This window comes from Ceratotherium simum, chromosome 10, assembly GCF_057802395.1.
Source record: "Ceratotherium simum simum isolate JZ-2026a chromosome 10, ASM5780239v1, whole genome shotgun sequence".
Lineage (NCBI taxonomy): Eukaryota > Metazoa > Chordata > Mammalia > Perissodactyla > Rhinocerotidae > Ceratotherium > Ceratotherium simum.
Window position 1 is genome coordinate 35,888,931 of NC_141909.1, and position 25,893 is coordinate 35,914,823.

Sequence of the window (25,893 nt, forward strand, 5' to 3'; positions counted from 1 at the left end):
CTCTAGCCTATTAGGTCTCTTGTCAGCTCTCTGAGGATTGCAGCTGGGTGGGGCTGGCCTCAGGCACAGGAGCACCCAATCATTTCAGGCTTTTGAAGGTGGGGCAAACCTGTTATGTGGGTCTTTGAGAAGCACAAGTCTTCTGCAGCTGACAAACCCTGCCGCCCACAGGTCCACACACACAGTCAACACAGTCCTGCCCTGTGTGAGCGCCCCAACCTCCCCAAGCAGACCCAGTCTCTCCACGGCGGGAGCCCCACACACTCCGCCACCGCCCCACGCTCTCCACCCTCTCCTTGTGTACACCCTGCCCCACTCAAGTCGGCCCAGTTGCCAGGCTGCAGAGAATCCAGTCACCAATCTATGCAGGCCCACAAGTTGCCTGAGGGCTTGTTGTTGGGTGGGGCCAGTCTCTAGAGTGGGCTGCCTGCCCTGGCTGAGCTGGATTAAATCGGTGCTCTAGCGGGTGGGGCAGACCCTGGGCTAGCAGGCCTCAGGGAGAACTCCAATGGCGTCTGTGTCAGCACGCTCACACCAGGCCACAACAATGGCCGCCGCCAATGTCCCAGTCCCTGGAGAGGTCTCACCCCTCACCAAGATGCACTCAGGGCCTATTAGGTGAGTCTCTTGTCACCAAAGCACCGTGCACCTTTCTTTCTGGTGATTTCAGGATGCTTTCTGAAACGGGTGAGTTTGCGCACGGGCCCTTTAAGAGCCAGTTTTAGTTTCTTTGTGAACCGGGTTTTCTGGGGGTGCTCCCCAATGTTTTAGTAGCAGGCAAAGTCAGATATTATGCCGCTGGTCTCGATTGTGCTGGGTCCACAAAATGCCAACAGAGGGGGCGCTCCCCGGCTCAGGGCCCCGCGCCTCCAGGGAGGCTGCGTACCTGTGAGCTGCTCCCGGCGGCCGTGACGCTGGCGGCTTGTGAAGGCAGCGTTTTTCTCTCCAGAAGGGAGTCTCTGCCTCTTCCACCTCAGTTAGGATTGTCCGTTGTTGCAGGAGTTCCTCTTATCCAGTTTTCAGTTCTGTCTCAGGGGTAATTTTTCCACAAGTAGTTGTAAATTGGCTGTGTCCACGGGAGGAGGTGAGTTCCGAGTCTGCTTACACCGCCATCTTGACTCCGCCCGCATATACATTTAAATACATAAAACAATATTGGTAGGGATGAGGTGAAATTGAAGCTTATACATTGCTGGGAATGTCAAATGATACAGACTTTTCGGAAAATAATTCTGTTATGGATAATATTTGTGCCTTTTAATCCAGTAATTCACCTTCTATTGTACACTCAGAAAAATGCAGAAAGATGTCAATTTACATACAAAAATATCTCCTGCCGATGTTATTTACAATAATAATTTGATGTAACATTAGTATTCCAACTAATGGAGAATAATGAGTTCTTTACGTTACATCCATATGATAGAACATCATCAAGCTATTAATATAGTGTCTACAAAGAGATATTTATCCTGTGGCTAAAGTAATTATGATTACTTATTCATGTATTTATTCAACTAGCTTAATAAATGTCTAATATGTACCAGACATTGGGTTAGGTACTTGTATTGAAAATGCTTCCAATCTTTAAGAGGAGGACATATCCATAAATAAATAGGTCAACTAAATTATTATACATTTTTTAATAGAAAAAATGCACTTTGAACTATTGGGGGACAAATATAGTTATAGTGACTCTACCTGGGATGGAGGTGAGGAGGCCCTCGGGAAAAGGTTTCTAAAGAAGACCAGGCTTACAGTAAATCTTGAAAAAGCTGTTCTATGATGGTAAGAGGAAAGGCAAACAAAATATCATATATAAAATCAACCTAGTTTTGTAAGTATATAGCTATATCTGGGTCATGGAATTATGAGGGACTGTTAGTTTCTTCATTACATATTTCTGTATTTTTCATTATTTTCACAATGAATAGACATCACTTTTAAATTAAAATATTTTAAGAAATAAATATAAAGGAACCCATGAGATACTTGATTGGCTATTTGAAGCTGATGTAGTCCCAAGGATACCGGCTCTGGGCACTCACAGTGCTGCAAACACAGAAGTGCTCTGCTCCCAGCAGCCCTTGCTACCCACAGAGAGCTGTGCAGTGTTCCAGACACAAAGCAGCTTTTATGTTGCTGTCGTGTCTCACAGAGATCCACACAGAAGCATTGTCTTCTGCCAAGGACCCTCCTTTCCATGGGGATTACAGGTTAATCCATAAATTTTGTATGGACCAAAATATTCAATCAGACCTCATATTTCTCTGCACAACCCTTATAACTTTCCTTAGATGAGTAACAAGACCACTCCTCATTCTCATTTAGTGAACACGTAAACAACAAGGCACTTCTGGAGGTCCCAGATACATTTAAATTTCAGCTCAGGTTCAGGCTAGGACTCCTGCTTTATAGTTTGAGGTGTGGAAAGATTAAAGCCAAGCAAAGGCAAATTATACAGAAACTCAAAAAACACAATCCCCGAAAACCAGTGAAACTGTTAAGAAATGAAAGCTTCAGTAGGAAGAGCTAGGATCTTGCTCAGATCCTGTGTTAATTATGACCATGTTCATAACACTAATTTGAGCTTATATATTCATTGGTTCTTCGTTGGATCCAAGTAGTATTTGCTTTTGAGGGACAAGTAGAGACATGTACAGTGAGATTGGGTCTAGGAACCAAGAATCATAAAGTGTTCTCGCCTATGGAAAAGGGCAACCAGAAAAATAAACAGCCGGAAAGGCACGATTGAACGTAACAAGGAAGAACTGAAGGATGAAGGACATTTTAACATGTCTCAACAGGGACAGGAAAACCTCTCTGGGTCTCGAGGAATATGATGGCTGAGGAGAGATGACATTAAACCCCACCTCACTCTTTGTTATAACACAGTAACTGCTGACCTTATCAGTCTGGAAAATTAAATAATCATTCAAAGGGATGAACAAGGAAGTGGTGAACTTTTACTTTTAACTCATAAACTCTCAGGTGGTCCTGGGTATCTTTGCATTATTCACATGATATCCATTGAGATTGAAAAACTATGATGAACCAGATAGTGTGCAGGGGCTAGACATGCAAAGATAAATGAGAAATAGTCTCCAGTCAGATCAGGGAGACAAATATGAGAAAAATAATTACACTATAATGTAATAAATGCTATTGGGTGATGACATTATTTATAAAATGAGTTGGGATCAGAGGAAAAAGAAACCTCCTGGGGATGGTAGAGGAGACTTCATACAAGAGGGGACATTTAACCTGTGTCACAAAAGATAATTTGAAGCGTCCAAAGGCAGGAAGACAGTAAAGGACCTGCCAGGCAGAGAGAAGATCATGAACAAAGGCACAGAGGCATGCAAAAGACCGCATTTTTATAAAACGTTTCAAGCAATCAGATCATACGTTGAGCACAGCATGAGGCATGATTGGAAAGGAGCTCATTTTATGAGATAAACATAACTATGTTAATCCAAACTGGACTAGCACAGCACAAGAAAAAAGAAAAGCTGTAGAGTAATCCCACTTATGAACACAGATGAAACGAGCCGAAAGAGATACCAGCATATGGAACTCAGTAGTGTATTAAAAAATGTGAATAGACCTTCTACAGAGAAGGCTTCAGAAATGGGAAAACTGGTTCATGAATTCTTTTAAAAATTATAATCATGTCTTTTATATTTTCTTACTGATTATAGAATGTTAATATTATTGTAAAACTTCAAACATTACAAAAATGCTTAAAGTAGGAAACAAATTACCATGTAATTCTACCTTCTAGAGATAATCACAGAGGCGAGTTTACATTTTTTTCTATATACCACAGACATATCTATATACCTCATTCTATATCTTTGTCTATATTTTATCTCCGTTTACAAAATATGATTAGTATAGTTTATTTTTCACTTTTATAAAAATGTAGCAAATTTTAAAAAAAAATCTATATATTTATAGAATTGTAAAAATATTTCAATAGGAAAATTCCTAGAAGTGGATTTTCTGGATCAAAGAAATATTGATAGATCATAAAAATTGATCTTAAAAAATATATTTTACATTCCCCACATCTTGTTAATGAAGAATATTATCAATCTTTAAAGTCTTTTCTATAGACCTATAGAAATATCTTTTCATTGACTTAACTTACAATTTTTGGTTATTAATGGAGGTAACTATATTTTCATATGCTTATTTAATGGCCCTTTCACGGTCTTCGTTCATTTATTCTTGGATTGGAGTAGTGGTTTGCTCTTATTGATTTATAGGAGCACTTCATATATTGTTCATTCATATTTATTGAGAGTCTAATATGTGCCAAGCCCTCTTCTAGGCATTGAGGATAAAGCAGTGAACAAAGAAAGTCTTGCTCTCAAAAGCTTACATTCTATTGATGGAGGCCAGTAAAGAAAGAAAATACATACATATATGTGTATATGATGAAAGTACTATAAAAACAAAGCAGAGTAAGGGGATAGGCCATGAAGAGAAATGCTATTTTGGATGGAGAATTCAGACAGACCTCTTTGATGACCTGAGACGTGACCAGACTGAAGTGAAGGCCTGGACCATGTGGATATCCTGTGCAGGAGCATTTTGGACAGAAGAAATGAGACATACAGAAAAGTGGCTTAATAATATAATGAATTAAATAATCAAGTATTCACTTCCCTTAAGGAAAGAATTTAGCAAACTTACATTCATCTTGTACTAACACTGAGGTTTGTTGAAAATTTAGAAGCAGATTATTGCTAATTTTCTTCCTATATTATGTACTTCTATTTCAAGATTCCTTTCATAAATATTACATTATATCTTAAACACAACAGCAGTGTTATTTCAGGGTTTAAAATGTCTCGTTGCTGACCAAGGTTCCTAATCATTTGTTTTCTTCTATCTCAAAAATTTTATCATGATAAATTTTCATTGGGCTGGAGTACCTCCTTGAAGATTTTTAAAAATATGCTTTTAAAAAATATCATTGCCTGGCATTATTGAGTCTTTTATATCTAAAGTCTCACCTGTTCTTTCAGTCCAGGAAATAGTATTGTGCTCAAGTCTTTCTTTCTTTCTTCACTCTCATTTATGTATTGTCTACGTCTTATCTTTTCTCTCATAATTTGCAGTTCATTTCTTTTTCCTCTACACTCTGGTATAATTTCTCAAGTTGGATATTAGGATCAGTAATTCTGATTGGACCACACCCATTCCACTATTCCCTAATTCTACCAAAGGGTTTATTTTTATGTTTTTGGTTCTATGAAGTCTTTTCTTTCTGTTTCTTAGTTTGTCTCCAAAGTGGCAGTCTGGGTCCAATCAATAAAACTGTTAATACCATAATCTTTCAATTGTCACTGAGACTGAACAGTGGACATTTCAAGTTCTTGTCTACCTACTCCATTAGTATGTCAGTAGGTGACACTTGATATAATTGTGCAGATCAATCCCCCTCTTGAATGTTTCTGACTCCCATTATGTACCCAGTGAGTCTTCAATGTTCGATCATACCTACAAATGTAGGCATGCAACTGCCAGAGGAAAGTTGTACAGCCCATTTGGTGAGACAGCCTAGGTTTAAGTTCCAGCTCTACTTACTATCTGGATAATGTACCTCTGTTTCCTCATCTGTAAGATAAAGATAATAATAGTGACAAACTCATGGTGTGGTGATGATTACATACATAGAACTCTCAGCCGGTGTTTGGTACATAGAAAGCGTTCAAATAGTGCTAGCTCTCATGGTGATTAACAGTGTCATTAGCAACAGTGTATTCTTTTGTTGCTTGTGTACTGTAGGTCCACTTGTAGTGTTTTCTGAGCATTAGTCACTATCAGCTTGCTAGCAAATACGGACAATTTTCTTTCCAGGGATGCGGGAGGTGAATGAATGAGAAGGTTGGTTTTTCTAAATTGAGATAGATAGTTGTCAAGGGAAGTGGTCTGGGAGAGCTTCCAGTTCCAGTGTGTTAGATGGAATCAACGTGGCAGGTTGGGCCCCTCCATTGAGGAGAGCCTAATGGTTTGCAGGCTCAAGGGTTCCCAGGGCATGGCAGAATGGTGGGGCTAGATCTTTTCTGCCAGTCATGTCGATTTAGATCAGTTCAGCTCAGCAGGCTGACCTTCCCTGAGCAAGACTGGTTGCTAAAGTGTTACTGATTCTAACCAAGGGCTTAAATAATACCTGAGGTGTAATTATCTTATTGACTGCACCTGATGATGAAAGATTCTGTTTTCTTCCTCTAGTGTCTTGAGAGGTGGAGGGGCAGTAGGCAAGGGAGCACTGTGGTTTATCTGGGTCACCTCTACCGACTCAATGAAAACACCAAACTCAAGGTAATTGGCTAAAACCCTGCATTGGGTTCCAATTGTGACACTGGTTTTTCCTTTTCTATGTGAATTTAGTAACCTCAACAGAAAACTAGGGGAGAAATGATACATTGAAGCACAAGCTTAGCCCATCATTTTCCATTGGAAGTGTTCTAAAAAGAGAAATTATGTGAGCAGAATTGTAGGTTTTAGAAAAATGACTCTGGCAACTGTGTGGAAATCAGGTTGGCTTGCTTTCTCCCTCCTTAACCAGCCACAGTCCAATTTCTACATAGTCATCAGGCCTATTTTTCTGAAACCACAAATCTACTCAAATAATTTCCCTTTTTAAAACTTCTGATGGAAAGAAGACAAAAGCACTGACTATGGAAATAATCCTGAAGCTAGTTGATGAAGTTCTAATCTATGGTAGTGGTGGCTGGAATGAAGAGAAACCAACAAAATTGAGAAATACTTGGCCTATAGAGATAACAGGACTTGATGCGGAGTTCATTTTAAAGAGGATGAGTCATTCATTGGTATGATTATTAAAACTTATTAAACACCTACTATTTAGAAGCTGGTTTTAAAAAGAGGTCAAAATCAGATTAGTTGTCTTCAAAGAACTCATGATATAATGGAAGAGATATGCAATCAAATAATGATAATCCTAAGTGATGAGTTCAATATGGGATGTGCACAAATTATTATGGGAGCACGGCATGGGATATAACTAATTCTTCCTGATGCGCCCCAGAAAAGACTTAATAAAGCAATTCACTTTGTGAATGTGTTTGAAGAATCTGTCGAAGTGAAATAGGCCAAAAGAAAAATGGCATTCCATGCAGTAAGAAAAGAACGTGCCAGTGAAAGAAAGGACATAAGGAGTTCAGGGAATGGTTACACAGCTCGAATGCAAGGGAGCACTTTGGAAATGTTGGAGGATCAGATTGTAAAGGCAGCAAAGGACATGTTATGAAAGTTACTTAACTTGGACCCTTTAGGCAAAAGAGAATAATTGAAAGGTTTTAAATATGGGACTGACATGACCTGGTAGCAGAGTACGGCATGGATTTGCAAAGGTTAAGAAGGAAAGCATAAACATCAATTAGGAGACTTTTCCAAAAACTCAGATAAGTAATAACCAGCACCTGAAATAAAGTAGTAAGAGAAGCAGACATTCCATAAAATGATTATAATGCAATTTGCAAAATTATCCAAAGAATATAGACACACACACGCGTGCAAAGGATCAAGTTCCTCAGCCTGTGGAACAAGTGAACTTTAGTGCATTTCAAAATGTCCCCAGTTATTACTGGAGTTCCTGAAGGAACATCTCCCATTTGCTCACAAGGTAGCCTGTCAGTCTCACAGCCTCACTCACTACACGATGTCTGGTTTTTTTTTTCAGGCTTTAGCATGTTTTTATCACTCCCTGCAAAGCCCCACTTCTGCCCCTGCTGATAGTACCCCTTGTGAGAAGGCCACTGGCCATGCCGAAGACGCTGTCTTTGGATGCCCCCAAACTACCAACTCTGAGTGCCAGAGGTGTGGTGTATTCTTTGCAAAGTTACCAAGAACAGCTTCTTCTCTAACTCTGTTCACAATCTGTTGGTTGGCCCAGAAGCAGCTCTGTTGATATCCAAAATTTCACAGTTTCTTAAACAATTTCATTATTTTTGACCCTCTTTTCTTAGTTATGATCTCACCAAGTTTCTCCTAAAAAAGCTTCTCTCCATATACCTCTAGCCATAGAGGTTCAGACATTAGCTTCTATGAATCTGATGGGGAACACCAGATTTCTTTCATTGTCCAGTTTTAGCTGCAGAGAATCTTTGGAAAAGCAAATTAGTTTACCCATGGTACCACTCTTTCTTTCCCAAACTTGATTTTTTGGTTATTTAAAACTAAAAAGTTCTATATTTGTAGGCATTCCAAGAGGAATCAGTGAGGATTTCAGTCATCTACAAATAATAGAAAATTCAAATATAACAGCTTTAAATGATAGGAATTATTTTCTATTCAATAACAAAAAGTCTGGAGATCGGTGGTCCAGGGTGAATAAAGCGACTCAATGATCTTCTGGGACTCAGGGTTTCTCCATCAAGGTATAGACATTTGTCCTTATGCTTGTCACCTCATGATAATAAGAGGGCTGCTGCACTTACAGCCATTGCTTTGGGATCACAGACAGGAAAAGGGTAGAAAGATCAAAAAGTCTTTTCCTTAAGAAGTACTGTCTTTTTTAATTCTAGAAGGAAGCTTTTTCTAGAAGACTTCTTCCTATATCTGATTGGCCATAATTGAGTCGCTTGGCTACCTGCAAGAAGATGGCCAAGAAAATTGAGCGCTTACGTTTCCAGGCTCCAAAAGTAAAAAAGTCGGAGGAGAAAATGGTTGGAAATGAGTGTTGAGTGGATGACTATTGACTAAATTTAAAATACTATGAAAATTCCTCTTTGGAGGGACTTATAATGAGGCTGGGTTTGCTAGGCAGAAATACTGGACACCTAGTTAAATCTGAATTTCAGATAAACAATGAATAGTTGTTTAGTGAATAAGCATATCTCATACAATATTTTTGACATTCTTATACCAAAAAATTACTGTTTATCTGAAATTTAAATTTAACTCAGGCTCTTGTATTTTATTTGCTAAATCTGGTAACCTTATGAGATCTTCTTCCTTTGGTTACCAGATTGCCTGATGAATTAGCTAAAAGTTATCGGCCCTAAGTTATAAAAGGAATGCTACAATTTAGTTATAGTGCACTAGTTTCAATTTTGTTGCAGTAACACCCAGGTAGACATCCAAAAGTCCTTCTCGGCTATTCCCTCAGTCAGTCTGACATATTAGGATATACACACTGGTCTTTGCCTTTGCTGATATACCTGGAGGATCCTCTTTACGTCCCAGCCCAGACAAGCAGATCCAGTGCCCGATCATCATCCTACAAAACACACACATGGAGCCCTTTCTGTCTTCCCCCTAGGCCTAAGGGTGGTAGCAGATAGCAATAAAACCTGAATTCATTTAACTGATAGATGTTAAGTACGTCTGTGTTCTTAGTTTAAGAGCATCCTTGAACTAGAAAATCAGTCTTTAACTAAACTAAGAAAACCCACAGATATTATTTCCTCAAGTGTTTTTTATTTAATTTTGAGTAACTGAAAAATTCACTCCAGTGGTTCCCTGCAACAAAGGAATCATGTGCACCAAACGTGAATTCAAATCTCCAACTGTTACAAAAATAGAACCTTCTCAAAGCTTTGAGACTGCAGTTTTCCAAGCTTCTACCCTCCCTAAGGCCTGTGTGACTCCCTTGTCAGAAGCCTCTGCCCAGAGGCGGTTTCTCTCCATCCGGGGCCTGGCCTGGATTGCTCAGTAGAGAGATGATGACTGAGCTTCGTATCTCCATTTCTTTTTCCCTATTACATATGTAATCTGGCCATGTAGTTTCCCCCAAGGGCAGGCGGGAGGGGCGGGGAAGCGTCAATCACTGTATGACAGGAAATCACTGAGGATCTGAGTCAAAGAGAAAGAAGATAGACTGGTGCCAGGGAGAGGTGGCCATGAGAAAGAATCTAAAGGAGTAGTGATACCCAAGCCAAGGATAGCTGTTGGAAATTATAATAAGAACCCCCTTCACACCCGTCATAACAACTAAAGGATTGTAGCGACTTCCCTCAATGAACCATCTGTGCACAGCTCTAGAGCAGGGATTAAATAGTTGACCGTAGGGACACAAGCCTCCAGTGCAGCTACAGCCTGGAAGCCACGTGGCAGAGACTTCCCCTCAACTCCTCCACCCTGAAAACCTCTGCCTCAATACAGCAGCTGGCATTGTCATTATGGTATCAGTTGATGGGGATGATTCCAAGCTGGGCTGAGCCACCCACATTGAACAGTGACACCATGTGTTGGAGAAAAAAGTAATGGCAGTCAAAAATGGGGGACCCTCCAGGGAACTGAGAAGGTTCCCCAGTTCCCTCTCGAAGAGGCAATTTGAAACAGGCCTGGTACCTTTAGACTGAGGAAACCCTCTCCTGTTTTGTGGGTGGGGTTGGAGGCCCCTAGAGATACTAAATATTTTGAATATTTTGTGCAAATAGGATCTGAGAAGATTTTAACTCGAAAGAATAAACAAAGATAGAAGCTTTTTTATGCCTAAGGGATGATGCTGGTCAGGCCAGTTATACATATGATTATTTATGTGTCTACACTGTGAATGTCTTGAAGACAAGACAATGTCTTCATCTGTGTATCCCTAGAATGTACCTGAGTATACAGACACGGTGTACATTTGTAATATATTTTTCTTGAATAAATAAAGAGATTAGTTTCTAAGTCCTTTCCATCTTTCCAGAGGAAGAGAAGGAAATGTCATCTTCTGGCCAGAATGGAGAAGTTTGCTTGATGAAATTGGCAAATGTTTTTGCTAGTCACAACTGGGGAATGCAGAAGGTCCTTACTCACACAGGTAAAACTGCATTTATAGAACTTACAGGAAAAATTCCAGATGTCCCAGAAATAATTTTAAACACCATAATTTTTGCTACCTGGAAGTTGGCAAACAAAATTTTAATGAGCAAGGAAATTTTTGTGTGTGTGTGTGTGTGAGGAGGATCGACCCTGAGCTATATCCATGCCAATCCTCCTCTTTTTGCTGAGGGAGACCGGCCCTGAGCTAATATCCGTGCTGATCCTCCTCCACTTTACGTGGGATGCCACCACAGCATGGCTTGACAAGCGATGCTTTGGTGCGCGCCTGGGATCCTAACCCAGGCTGCCAGCGGTGGAGGGCATGCACTTAACCACTACGCCATGGGGCCGGCCCCTGCAAGGAAATTTTTTTAATGCAATCTTTTAAAAAATTTCCTATGTATGCCATTACCTAATATTTCCCAACTTCTAAATCAAGAACCCAGATTTAATCATTTAATCTTCCAATGTGTTCTTTTTCCTCACAATGTTATATAAACGTAGTAAACTTCCAAAAATGATTTCCTTTGTTTATTTGTGAGGCTATAAAATTGCTGAACATGCTACATTGGCCAACCTTGCACATGTATTTTTGTGCACACAGGTGAATATTTTCTGTTGAATAGATCTCTAAAGGTCAAATTGCTAGATCAAAATATATCCACATTTAAAAATTTTGATCTATAGTGCCAATAAAGCAGATGAAAGGGCCTGTTTCCCCATATCCTCACCAAAACTGGGTATTATTTATATTTTTAATTTTTGTTAGTCTAATGGATCAGAAACTGTCATTTCAATATTTTGATTTTAATTGCTCAGATTACTAGTGACATTGAACATCTTTTCTATGTATATTATAACATAAATATTTTCTGTGAATTATCTTTTCTTATCCTTTGCCCATTTTTCCATTAGATTGTTTATCATTTGGGTCCATCTCCAGAAGCTTTCTATGTTTTGTGGTTATCCATGATTATTAAAAAAAAAAATCAGTTATGTGGGATATTGAATTTAAACTATTTAACATGCATCCCTAAATCTGTAGATGTAATGATCCTGAGTTTGGCACCTCTTCAATATGGTGAGAACACCAAGAACTTGTTAGGAAAAGCTACTAGAGTTTATTATGTTATCTCATTCTAATCACTATCACTGTCTCTCCATCTTTGCTGCCCACTATTCATAAAATACAAGAGGAAAAATTAGGTAAAGGAACACTGAACAGAAAGTCAAAAATTGCAGGATCTTGAATATATAGGTAAGATGGGAGTCCATTGCTGATCCATATTACAACTCAGCCCTATTTAATGTAAACTACCACTAATTTAATCATCTGATGCACTTTGTAAAAATCAAACATATTAAAATCTTTTTATTACAAAACATAAATTGGGAGGAATTATTCACATTGTACCAAGTGTGCAGATGACTGTGATTATGTTACAATAAGATTCAATTTACTAAAGAGTCACTTTATCAATAGGGGTACACCTATTGTATAAAGTGATATGGAACTAAGATTAAACATTGGTTTTCTTTTAAATTTAGGGTATATTTTCCACCACAAAAAAATTGAATATGGATGGGTACATTTTTGCTAAACATCTGGCTAAATTGTGTCTTTTGTTTGTGAATTCCTGGATTTGACAAAAAAGTTTGTTTCATTTTTTTCCCTAAAATATTCATGTAGATACTGTGTTGGGTTTTAGTGCACTCTTTATTATTTCCCATTCACATTTTAATTTCACCTAGCATGATCCTGATACTCAGATTCTATAATGATGGCGTGACCTTCTGAATGATTCTCAATACCCTGAGTCAATATTCTTGTGCTTTTTCATCACTACTAACCAGTCAAAACCATGGACTCACAATTTAAAGGAAATGTTCTAGTTTAAAAAAAATATTGTCTCCTATGCATGGGAGTGGTTTCCAGATGACGTGTTTAATCATGGCTCACGTGGTTGAGTCTCACATCAGCTGTGACAGCACCATCAGGCATGTCTGGACTTGAGCTGGAACACTGCCCATGTCGACTGGATAGCTAGTCCACTTGGGTTCTTCACTCTTCTAGGGAATCAAAGGGAAGGCAGATAGGGAAAGCATTAGGATTGCAAAAAGAATTTTAATAAAGAGACGGAAAAATCAGAATAGTAATAGTAACCAATTGTTGACCCTACAAAGGAAGGTATTAGAGAGTTAACAGCTTTTAATATGAAGAAGCTCCCAAAGAAATAATTTGCTAAAGGCCATGGAACTGAGAGGTGTCAGAGCCAGGATTCAAATCTCTGCTGTTTCACTGCTTTTCATGAATTCTTGTCCTCAAGAGAGTTTGGCAAGATAAAAATTCGTCTCATTCCTGATCCTCACCCAAAATGAACATATTGCAAATTTTAGGGTAAGGAACTGTTATACCGGTCTGTGTGCCAGACTTGAAGAGATCCAGTTGTGCTAAAAGCTCAAATTACAAAACAGGTTAATAAGGGGATTTTTTTTTTTTTTTACATTTTAATAGCATTGTGAGAGAACCAGAAAAGATCTGGGGATGAAAAGATTTAAGCAGTGAGTCAGCACACCTGGATCATGGATCATAGCATCTCCACTGTGAATCAGGAAAAATAAATCTATAGAGATTAAGTTCTTGTGGGCTTCTCTCTACATCTGCTAGTTTCTGACTTTTGGAAATAATTATATTCTCCCATCTATGTTAAAAGACCTAATTGGAATTTTGTGCTTATTATCATTATATTCAGTCATTTACTTTTTCATTCAACCACTATTTATTGAGCAACTACTGTAAGTCAGGCACTATTCAAATATGCATCAATGTATTAACAGCTTCTCCTCATCATCAGGTTAATTTGGCATTTTTAATCATATTGAAAACTGAATCAATTCACTTCACAATAAATATAGAAAAATATGGGGAGGAGAGAAAGTATACCTACTCCTACCTCTCTAATCCTAAAACTGTCTGTAATGAAAACCAAGATGATCCTTTTCTTTTCTCTTCTTACCAACCCATTTATAATGTGGGAGTTTTGTAATTTTTAGAATAAGAAAGAAACATACAGCAAATGAGAAAGTAAGAATGAAGAGGAGAATCAGAATGAGTTCTGTAAACTAGTTTTCACCTACTTAGATAAATCTAAATAGAACTTAAGTTACAAAACCCAAACATGGTGAGTAATTACTATTTTCTTCTCCTCCCATGTCTTCAGGACCACCAATGCCGTGTCCAATCTGATAATGAAGATAATCCAAAATAACAGATGTACCCTGGTTGGAGCCAGCGTTTAAAGACATATAAACAGAGGCTGAGCTAAGGTAAAGCAAACACCTTCCCCTTTCTTTTATGTTACACCCTGGGTGTCATACCATGGGCTTCTCTGTTCATGGTTCTAGACTATAGCCAAGCAAAGGTGAAGAAATTGGATTAGGAACTTAATTCTGCAACTATCAGAAGTTCAAAACACAAACGGCGTAATGGAATCCAGCTGGCCACACAAGAATTTTTAAATCTCTACTGACCAAAAGAAAATGGAAAAATGTTCATTGGTAAAAGGAATGTTCAAAAGCTTCTACAAGGGAACAAAGAAGAAGCAGTCATTTAAAATGGTGCTTTGTGTCAGTAAGTTTGTTAAATAGGAAGACTGGCAATCCTGGGTAAAAGTAGACTGTCCATCCAATTAAATTACAGAATATTAAAAAGGTCAAAGCAATATAGAAGTCTTCTAATTCATAGAAAACACTAAAATTCTGATTTCTCATACTCCTGACAAAGATTGTAATTGCTATTTGAAAAGGGTAAAATATTTATCCAGTCCTTTGACAAAGACTGAAATGAGAATGTGACTGGTCATAAATGTAACCTCACAAATGTAATGCGAAACTAATTTTTTTAAAAAAATAAGACTGAATCAATATACCTACTTCTTTTATCTCCCTAAGGATGATCACAAATTGGTTATAACAAAATAATTTGGTTTTTTAATCTTTTAATATAAATTTGAAGTTATCTTCTTATGTATGAAATTATATATCTAAGGTCTCCATGAGCTTCTGTATCCCATAAGCATTAACTCTTCATCTGTCCATGGGTCGTTTTGTGGTTTTCGGTTAATACATGGTTTACTTTATTCATTGTTGAAGACATTCAAGAATGGGAGCCCTCTATGTGCATCAAATCTTTCTAAAGGATGTGAGGTATAAACTGCAACGTGTGCACAATAATGATGTGACTTTATTTGCAATAAACATTTAAAATGACCGACTTTCTCATAAATACACTAAGTAGGATGATCTATGAGATTTCTAATTTATTCTTGTTTAAAATTTAACCATGCTTTTTTAAAGCATATCAATTTTGTTAATACCATGTAATTAAAACATGTCAGTGCACAGCAAGTTTTAGTCTAAATTAATGACTATGAGAATTATTTTAATTAAATAACCAATTATAGAAAAATCGCAAGCATGAGAGCTGACATTTAAATGAATTTCATTTAAATTGCTTCTTAACATTGTCCCATCTAGGACACTAATGCAAAATGAACTATTGTATCAACTTAGATTATCACTATTTTTGTATGCACATAATGTATTCATATTCAATCACTGGAACTGAGCAGAATATTTGGTATCGATCTGAAACTTCTATTAATAAAAACACAACAGAATGAGCTAAAGTGAAAACAAACCATTTTTCTTTTTTCTTTCTTTCTTTTTTTTTAATATGGGCTTCTAAAAGCTATTATAATACTCACAGGAAAAAAAAATGTCAATGCATTTGAGAATTATACCTAATTAAATTAGGAGACTTGAAATTCACTTTTAAGAGGATGTACATACATGACTTCAATGTCCTGCACATAGTGGGGCTCAATATACAGGTTATCAGTGATAATATATTTTGTATTTCAGTGATAATATATTGTATTTCTTTGTCTTTTCTTTTTTCAAATGTACTGGTGTGGCACATGGCTTCCTCTTGGAAATTGGACATTTCCATACCCTTCTCACATTAGGAGGTTACCTGTACTATGAGAATCCAGCTAGATATCTGTTTATATGTTTGTTTCTATATAGCTCAAAGAATGCAATCTCATTTTTTCTATTTAAAAATATTATTGCTATTATTTTTTTATATTATACAATTAAATTTTTACTATTCGTTTCCTATTCATTCTTCCACAAATAAATAGAATTTTTTTTAAAAAGCTAAACAACCTGTTATAACCTTCCCCACTGAAAACTTTATAATACTATAAAGTTTTAACTTTATAGTTTTAACTTTATAGTACTAGTTCTTGTAGAAGAGAAGAATGCCTGAACACAAGGCAGATGTATCCCAATTATGCTGCCTTATTCACCACAAAATGTAAGTGTGGAAGGAACTAGAGACAGAGCTGAAGTTTTGTCCATATATGAATTGAAGTTGAACACATTTTAACTCATTGCCAAACTATCAATAAGATTTTGAGGTATTTTTTCCATGTGTACCTATTACTCCTTTGTTTGCTGTCTTATTACATAGTTTGACATAGAATGTATGATTCTAAATGGCCTATTAAGGCCCTTTTAATTTATTTTTTCTAAGGTGAGTTTTATACATCCCTTTATGGGAAAATCTTATTTATTTAGTAATTTGCAATCTATAGTAAAAGGTACTTTCTCCATGTTTTGCTAGAAAAAGAAGCAACCATATTTAAATTTGACTAGTTACTTGTTCTTCATTGGAATGCATTAGGGCATGTGGTTTAATTATTATGTTCATATTTGTAGACCTCACTTTTTTAATCATCAAAGATTATTTAATATCAGAATAATGGAATATTTTTCTACATATTTTACCTTGCTATCACTTTAAAAATAAAGAAGGAAAGAAAAGGCTACTGCATTTGTTGTTCATTGATTAACCAGTAATGTTATGTATAAATAATGTATCTGACAGTATGGCAGCCCACTTGGGACATTATGCCATTTACTACAAAATAGGATGCAACATACAACTGAGCAGTGAGAACAAATTAAACATCTTTCCTTGGTAACTTTAGCATTTTTATTAGGTGATAAACATCACAGTGAGAGGAAAGCAGATGTAGTTATTTCAGTAATATTAACCTTAATCGAAAGCTAACTTGACATATAGCATAATACTTTTACATTATAAAATTTTGTCCAATAACAATGGAGACCAAATTTTCCAAGGTCATTATGAGATGATATCTGTAAAAATTAATGACTATCTTGTGTAAAATTTCATCTATATCTACTGAATTGTATTATTAATATTGATGAAAAAATTTTAAACATAAATTTAGTGTCTTATAAGCATGAAAAATGCCCAAGTATTTTCAATGTTATATTATTTTTGCCTTAACAAATGTGTCCTATACTGTTATTTACTATGTGTGAATTTCCTTCCTTCAGGGCTGTGTTAATATAATCCCCAGACTCTTTTAGAAGCATCCAAATATTTTAAGAGTAGTTGTGTAATTAGCAATCAACATCCATCTTCTCTCCTTTCTTGTTTACTCCATCATTTACTCAAGGGGATATAGAGATGAAAAACCCCTGTCCTTGAAGGAATTAACAATAGAGTGATTGAGAACAACTGTTGAAGTCCATTTAATATACAGGACACATTGTTATAACAGATCCTTCCTTCCTTCCTTTTGTTCAAAAGCATTTATTGTGTGCTTACTATGTGTCAGGCACTGTTCCAGGACCTTTAGTATACAGCAGTGAACAAAACAAAGATTCTGTGCCACATCATGCTTATATTCTAGCAGGTAGAAATAGTCCATAAACAATAAACATAATAAACATAAAAAACTTATATGGCATGATATAAGGTGAAAAGGGCTATGAGAAAAGGAAAAGAAAGTAAATGAAGGTAAAGAGAATGGAGTGGGCAGTCATAAGTGTGGTTGTCAGGGTAGGCCTCATTAACAATGGGATATTTGAGCAAAAATTGGAGGTGAGAAGAAATTAGCCTTATCTGTGAGACAAGTAAATCAGACGGAGGGAACAACTGGTAAAATGCTCCTAAATTGGGATTCTGCTTGGCATACTCAAGAAATGCAAGGAAGTCAGTGTGACTGGAACAGAGTTAAGTGAGGTCAGAGAAGAATTCAGAGAGGAGCTGGGATACCAGATCATAGGTATCATGGGCCACTGTAAGGAATTTGGCCTTTGTAAGAAATGGGAAGCCATTGCAGAGTTGTAAGCCTGGGATTGACATGATCTGACTTACGTTTTACAGGGTCACTCTGCCTTCTATATTGGGAATTCACCGTAGGAGATCTAGAGTAAAAGAAATGAGACCAGGTAGGAGACTATTACAGCAAATCAGGCAAGAAATGATGGTGGCTCAAATCAGGATGGTCTCAGCGGAGGGATGGGAAGTGACTAAATTCACAGACTATTTTGAAGATAGACTTGGAAGTATTTCCTGATTCATAGGAAGTAAGGCGTGAGTGAGGGAATGGAGGTACGGATAACTCCAAGGGTGTTTAGCCTGAGCAACTAGAAGAACGGAGTTGCCATCACTTGAGATGGATTAGGCTGCTGAATGAACAGGTTTACGGCAGGATACAATCAAGAGTTCTGAATTGGACTTGTTGAGTATGAGATGTCTGTTATATAACGCTCTGGAAATGTCAAGGAGGCAGTTCGATTTATCAGTTTGGAGAGAGGTGTGGAAGGGAAACAGAAATTTGGAAGTCTTGGCATCTAGGTGGTATTTAAAGCCATGAAATGGGAAATACCAAAAGAGCGTGTGTAGATGGAGAAGAAATGAGTGCAATACCTGTGCTCCACCCTTAAGAAGTCTGGGGAAAAGAAAGAGCAAAGGAGAGTGAGAAGGCAAGAGAGCAGCAGAGTGGAAGGAAAACCAGTTCCATGTACAGAAAGCCAAGAGAAGGAAGTGCATCAAGAAAGAAAGAGCGATCAATCGTGTCAAATGCTGCTCACAGTGCAGGGAGGTGAAAGCCGAGAACTGACACCGGATTCAGCAACACGGCCTGTCACCAAGTTTCACTAGATGCAAGTCACATTGGAGCAAGTTTAAGAGAGAATGGGAGGAGAGCGATTGGACAAAATAAAAAGACAACTTTTTTCCACAGAATTTTGCCTCAAGAGGAGCAGAAAAATGGAGTGGTTGCTGAGAGTAGAAAAGATCAAGAGAACAGATTCTTTTAGCGTAAGAGAAATTACATAAGGATATTACTTGCTGATGGGAATGGAGTAGAGAATGACACACTGATGATGAAGAGAGAGAGGATTCGTGGAGTGTTGTTCTGGCTCTAGACAGAAGCAGAGGTAGTTCATCTGTGGTAACGAGCAGGAAGCAGAGTGTGTGGGTGCAGATACCAGTAGGTGATCAATATGGCAAAGGCTAAGGAAGTTTCCTTCCAATTGCTTCAATTTTCTCAGCAAAGTAGGAAACAGTGGGCGTAAACTCCAGCCCCAACTACAGATGCTTTTCAAAGCACTGACCACAGGGTTTAGAATAGTCTACTGGTGTTGGCCAGGTGAAGAAAGGATGAGAGAGTGGTTAGGGGTGTAGAGGAGAGCATGTCTGCTGAGCGAAAGTAACTTAGGTTTGCATCGCACTTTGTTATTTACAAAATGCATTTATATCCACTTTATCGTTTATTTTTCACAAAGCCGTTTGAAAGTTATCAATGTTCCCATTTTACAGAAGAAGAAATTGAGCCTTAGAAAAAATTATTTGCCAATAAATAGGCAACTGAAATCTGAAATTCTAGAAGGAATTCTTCCTACAAGATCTATTAAATATTAAAGGTTTTTGTAGACATTGATCAAACATAGTATTGTTTACCAAACAAGATAACTCATTATGGTAAAAAAGGAAAAAGGATTACAATAATGGGAGAATATTTGTTATTATTATTAATCATTATTATCACTTTACTGACAATGATTTCTTTGTCCAATACACTCTGATAGCTCTTGGGAATTTTATTTTGCAGCAAGAGAAGTGACAAAGGAAAAGAATGACCATGGGGAGACATTTTAAAGGTTCTCCAGGAAATGCCACTGAGCAATTGAACTCAGAAGCGCCAGACTCTGAGGACCAAGAGACAGCTGATGAAGGGCCAAGAAAAAACAAATAAATAAAGCCTGAGAAAGGAGCAGTGATGTGACTCATGTTTCTTCTGACTCTCTTTTGAATTCAGTCGTGGTGATAAAAGAGATCATTTTCCAGTTTCTCTTCTTCTTCATTTTTTTTTTTGTCCCATTCTAGAAAAGATTCTAATTTAAGGAAGAGAGAGATAACCACAACAATCTAGTGTATGGACATTGACAACATAATCCTCACCACAGGAAATAATTCAAAAAGTTGTTGACAGGAAATAATTCAATAAATATGACTCAGAACATTAAGGCATTTTCCCACCTAATAGTAACTGGCCCCCTTCCTTGTACTCAGCTAGGATTTTCTTTTCCATAATCAATCCCCAAATACTGAGCATTCCAATCAGTATAATGCTGTAAAGTGTTATACTGTTGTTGTAACAGTTGTAAAGTGTGTTCATACCCGTTACCTCATTTCGTTCTTAACACAGCATGGTGATCACAAGTTTAGTTGGTTGGATCCCCAGTTAGGGGGGCTTGGGTGAGTGAAGAGACTACATCTATCCTGTTCAATGCCCTGTCAGCAAAGCCTGATGCAAGGAAAGTTTCATCCAATAGTGATTAGGGTTGCAGTAATCAGACAAGAGTCATCGCCATTTTATAGATGACAAAACTAAGGGTCTAAAAAGGTTTTAGAGCTGGTAAGTGGCACTTTGAAGTAAGACATTGTGATTCTTAATCCAGTGTTATTTTCATGTTTACTGAGTCTCAGCATCAATCTAAGCCCTCACCCTTTCCACTGGAGACTGAAAGTCTGTAAGACAGCAATACTGTGAAGTACATGTACCTAGTTTAAATTGTACTTAGAAATAAGGTTATGGGATAGGTTATGGTATCATACTATACATTAAATGACTGTACTCCCTGTTATGCTTCTTGAAATGTAATTAAATAGACCTCTTACCAGCAAAATCTGTGTATATGTATATTGAGGGAAGGGTTAGATGATTTATTACCCCTGGAAATCATATACATAGGTATGGTGCTTTGAGAAATCAGTCTTATTATACTATTGACATAACCTAAAGGAATCTTTTAAAACCCTCAGTTAATAAAATTGCCCTCTTTTAACCTCATAAAATAGATATTTCTTTTTTTAGATTAAAATACAGTATGATTTTGTACTAATTCTTATATTCTTTTTTAAAAATATGTTTATCATTTTATATGTTATCTAAGGATAAAAACTTAGCTTGTATCTAAAAGACAGAAAAACAATGAAATATATTCTACTTAATTCTTGCCCTTCTATTCACAAAGATAAATCCCTGTTAATGTTTTCTGCTGGAATTACAGCTTTTGGAAAAATTAAAATCCTGATTGAAACTAATCACTATCTAAGGTATAGTAGACCCATGAAAGTGAAATGAAATCACAGAAATCTTTACGTTCAAAACGCTTTTTAGAATAGAGATGTTAACATACATTGTATAATATTCTTTTTTTAGTAGCAGCCAAAATTTGGTATTTTTGTCATCGTTCTTTCAGCATTCTAGCTTGCATTCTGTTTTTCACATCGATAATTTGCAACATCTAACGCAGACTCGACCTATGTGTGTCATCCACATGTCCAATGTGACTTCTCCATGTCATGTTGTAGTTTCAGATCCTACCACTTGATGGCAGATATGGTAAAAAGTCAGTTAAGAAAGGGGGAAAGCAAATCCAAAAGTGCACAGAATCCTGTCGGAAATGCAGAGTCCCTGGACCAGTGGATCTGTACATATTTCACTTCAGGGATTCAGAATTGAGATGGATGCCACTCAGAACAGTGTGGAGCTGACGGGGGGTCGGGATGTGTGCCAGCTGGGGAGCAAGACAATGCCAGGAGGACCAGGAGGGAAGTAGAGAAGGGAGGAAGGAAGAAAATGTGATGGGATTGGAGAGAATAGACCTTAAATTCAGCTACAGGTCATGATATGGCATTCATAGTGAAATAATCAGCACTGGACTTTCTGTTTCTTAGTTTTTTGGTGGAGCATCTATACATAGAGAGGAGAAACTATTTAGCTTCCAAATATCTATCTCTAGGGCTTTTCTCTCTCTCTTTCTTTAAAAAATAATAATAATAATAATATATATATGTATTTGAGATACCCATATATACATATATTAGTTTCCTAGGTATGTATGAATATGTGTGTGTGTATATACATATACATATATACATATGAGATATATATATTAATATATTAGTTTCCTAGGGCTGCTGTAATGAATTACTACAAACTGGCTGGCTTAAAACAACAGAAATTTATATACTCTCTTTGTGTTCTGGAAGCCAGAAATCAAAGATCAGGTTGTCAGCAGGGTTGGTTTGTTCTGGAGGCTCTGAGACAGAATCTATTCCATGCCTCCCTCTTAGTTTCTCGTGGCTGTGAGCAATCCTTGGTGTTCTTTGGCTTGTAGACACATCACTCCAATCTCTGCCTCTGTCTTCAGATGGCATTCTCTTTGTGTCTCAAATCTCCCTCTATCTGTCTCTTATAAGAACACTTGTCATTGGATTTAGAGCCCACCCTAAATCCTGGATGATCTCATCTCAAGATTTTTAGCTTAATTACAGCTACAAAGACCCTTTTCCCAAATAAGTTCACATTCACAGATTCTGAGTCAAGGACCACAATTCAACCCACGACTATACATATGCACAAACATATATATACACATACATACTTATATATGCAAAGAGAAAGGTTATGTCTTTTTTATAAATAACTGTTATAATTATGTTTTATGTATTTTTAGAACAGTTACAAATTTTGTTATATTTCATATCATAAAATTTTTTTCATGGCTATATTTATTTATTTTTGAACTTTTTTTTAAATTTATTTTTTTATTGCAGTAATATTGTATAAATTTCAGGTGTACATCGTTATACTTCTATTTCTGCATTGATTACATCATGTTCACAACCCAAATACTAATTACAATTCATCATCACACATGTCTGCCTAATCATCCCTTTTGCCCTGCTCCCTCCCCTCCTCCCCTCTGGTAACCAGCAATCCAATCTCTGTCTCTATGTGTTTGTTTGTTGTTGTTTTTATCTTCTACTTATGAGTGAGATCATACGGTATTTGACCTTCTCCCTCTGACTTATTTCGCTTAGCATAATACCCTCAATGTCCATCCATGTTGTCACGAATGGCTGGATTCCATTGTTTCTTATGGCTGAGTAGTATTCCATTGTGTTAGAGCTGTTTTATAAATGAGACAGTCTCCATTCCTTGAAGAGTTTAATAGTTTTTGTTTGTTTGTTTTGTTGTTGTTTCTCATACCATTCCAATAAATCTTACTTGGTAAGATTAGAGATAGAGAAAAATGAAATGGAAATAGAAATGTTTGAACTTAAGGTTGTCGTATTTACCTGAGTCCTTAAAAATTCTTTCCCCTATCCTATGGTGGAAGGCAGCCTCTAAGATGGCCCCCAATCAGCCCTGCCTCCTGATAATCCTACACTTGTGTACTCTTCCTCCCTTGAGTGTAGGCTGGACCTAGTGACTCACTTCTAATGAACAGAACGCCACAAAAGGGATGGGATGTCACTTCTAAAATTAGGTTACAAAAAGACTGTGGTTTCTGTCTTGCCAGCCTCTCACTTGTTCATTCAGATAAAGGCACCTGCTCTTCAGAGAGCCCCAGCTAGCAAGGAACTGAGGGAGGCCTCCTTCCAACAACCAAGGAGGAACTAAGGCCCTCCGTCCAATAGCCAAGAGGAACGGAGTCCTGCCAATTCCCACATGGGTGAGCTTAGAAGGGCATCTTCCCCAATAAAGCCTTTAGCAGTTGACGAAACTGCTGACACATTGGTTGCAACTTTCCGACAGACACTCAGCCGGAACCAGATAGCTAAGCCACACCAGACACCTGACACAGAAACTGTGAAAAGATAAATGTTTGCAGTTTTAAGCTGTTTTCCTTAATGTGAACTTTCTGATAATATGAAGTATTTTAAATATTTTGATATCGAAAGTTGTTTGTTGATCACTCTATTGTACTTCTCCGCAATAAAGCTGTCTATAAATTAAAATTAATAATACTTTTTAATTTCTGTGACCATAGTTCTCAGCATTTAAAAGTCTTCTGGATTGAATTACCATGACTTTTGTATAATCATCCAAACATTAAAAATAAGTTATATATTATTATAGGTAATTATTAAATAACAAAAAGGTAAAATTTTATTGAAAATGCAGCTCTTAAAGAGCTGGCTGGTGCTCTTTCTCATATCCACGGATGACTATTATTTTTAGAGTGCGATAATGTTCAGAATTAATTTCATTCTAATCTTTCATTTTTGTAAGTAAAAAGCATGGTGAACTTTGCTTACTTATCTACATAAAGAAGTAGACGGAAATAAATATTTTGTTGTACTAATGTTCAGGACCAGCTACATAATTTGTTGGCCCAGTACAAAACAAAAATGTAGGCCCCTTGTTCAGAAAGCAGGAAAAAGTGATATTAAAGATATTAAAATGTAAAGCTTTTCCATTTATTCCACAGTCTCTCTCTTGAATTATCACGAAGTTTTCAATTTGCTACTTAATGTTGTTCTAAGTAAAGACAAATAAAAATTTTAAATTATTAGCATGCATTTTACCATTCATCTTTAAATAGTAAACTGAGAGTTTTACATGCAAATGTAAAAACATTTAACTTATATGCTGAATCATCAAAATTTTACAATTTGTATATTGTAGCTCTTACATATATCTGTATTTTGTTCTTACCAGATTAGTGGGAAAGCTGCACAAAACTAACTCAACTGTTTTTATTTTGCTGTTTTGTTTTGATATGCACACATTTTCTACCTTTGGCTTAGTGATGAGGAAGGAAGGACGGAAAGAAGGATTGCCCTGTCTTTCCCTTTCCCTCGATGTCATCATTTTCAGCATAAGTGGTTGATCAATACTGAAAGTCACATAAATAAGAAAGATATGATAGGATTTCTTAGTCATTTGCATTTATTAGAATGTCCTTTCATCACCTTCTTTCTGCATTTGAAGCAAGTTCTGATTCAAATGGAAAATGTGGCCTCCTGGAGCCACCAATGCCCCCATTTACTCAGTTGTAGATGTAAAACACTCACCTTGTTGATTTGGGTCTTGCTGAACTCCCAGGCATCATGGGTCCACCAGAATTCAGTGCTCATGGGGCGCCACAAACACTCTGTAAAAAAGGGGCCGCAAGGAGTGGTAGAAACACATACTGCAGGCGCCTCTCCTCTGCTCATTTACATGCTTCCTTGTCCCAGCAGATTTCACTTAGAAAACACGAGTGCAAAGATAACAATTATTAAATATTCAAGACATTAACAGCAGAAGCATTAAACCAAGCATGAGGTCCTTCTGAGTACAGGGCCCTGTACAACTGTGCAGGTTTTACACCCATGAGGCTGATGTTTGTAATATTACTAGATTGTTCGAAATCCTCCTGAGGTGTGTTGCAAAAAACTTACAGCGTGGCTATCATCAATAACTATTTCAAATGATTTTTCAACTGACTATACTACAAAATCCTCCTTAGATTTTGTTCCAAGCCAAGAATTGGACTCTAGCTGGCTCGCAAAGGCTTGACCACAACAGTCCTCAGTAGTCGTTTCCTTTCTCACAGCACGTGCACAAACACAGTTCTTCCAATTGCTCATTTGCTTGGCTCTCTGAGGATCTCACACCTGCGGGCAATGCACCTTAGAAAGAATCATGACAGAGAGAGATACGCGCACATTTGTAAAGCTAGCTGAGGGGAACAGTGAAAGGGAAGATGGAAAAGGGGAACCTGCCCTCCTTTATAGGCATTTTTATAGCCAAATCGATTGCAGAAAGGAGTGTGTGTGAAGATGAGGATTTGGAAATGGATTCCCTTAAAACTCACTACACCTTCAGTCTTAGAGACTCTTTGCATGATCCCAGTGTAATGCAGTTCCTCAGT

The 25,893-nt window shown here is 37.2% G+C and overlaps 1 long non-coding RNA gene across 2 annotated transcripts; it reads left to right on the plus strand.

Annotated features, from left to right (window-relative positions):
• The first annotated feature begins 462 nt into the window (after nt 1–462).
• Nucleotides 463–20,008, plus strand: LOC147916094 (uncharacterized). Of its 2 annotated transcripts, XR_015553343.1 has the most exons (4): nt 463–618; nt 10,676–10,789; nt 14,013–14,118; nt 19,791–20,008. It is a non-coding gene; the product is annotated as an uncharacterized LOC147916094 (long non-coding RNA). The 2 variants fall into 2 exon arrangements; XR_015553342.1 differs by lacking the exon at nt 10,676–10,789.
• The last annotated feature ends 5,885 nt before the right edge of the window (nt 20,009–25,893 follow it).